The sequence below is a fragment of the Apis dorsata genome, unplaced genomic scaffold (genome assembly GCF_000469605.1).
Source record: "Apis dorsata unplaced genomic scaffold, Apis dorsata 1.3 scaffold_470, whole genome shotgun sequence".
NCBI lineage: Eukaryota > Metazoa > Arthropoda > Insecta > Hymenoptera > Apidae > Apis > Apis dorsata.
In genome coordinates this window covers 504,070-504,300 of record NW_006263709.1, presented here as the reverse complement: position 1 = coordinate 504,300, position 231 = coordinate 504,070, and the positions used below count along the sequence as shown (strand labels likewise).

The following is a 231-nucleotide window of genomic DNA, read 5'->3' as shown; positions in this document are numbered from 1 at the left end:
AAAAAAAAAAAAAAAAAAAAAAAAAAAAAAAAAAAAAAAGAAAGAAAAAAAATACAAAAGTACGAAAAAAAAATGATGAATTCGCTCGAAGCAAAATAGCAACAGACAACGGAAAATACATATTCATTCGTCGTCACGAAATTGATTTAGAAATTTCAAAAGTAGAAAATCGTTTGTCCGTGAATTCTTTGCATTTTCCGTTGTCCATTGCTGTCCATTGTTGACCATCCA

The 231-nt window shown here is 27.7% G+C and overlaps 1 protein-coding gene and 1 long non-coding RNA gene across 2 annotated transcripts in view; one reads left to right on the top strand and one right to left on the bottom strand.

The window, feature by feature from the left end:
• Nucleotides 1-231, top strand: part of LOC116186154 — a 2,841-nt gene that overhangs the window by 274 nt on the left and 2,336 nt on the right. The window lies entirely within an intron of this gene.
• LOC116186151 overlaps nt 1-231 on the bottom strand; it is a 2,613-nt gene that overhangs the window by 796 nt on the left and 1,586 nt on the right. The gene's annotated exons all lie outside the window — the stretch shown is intronic.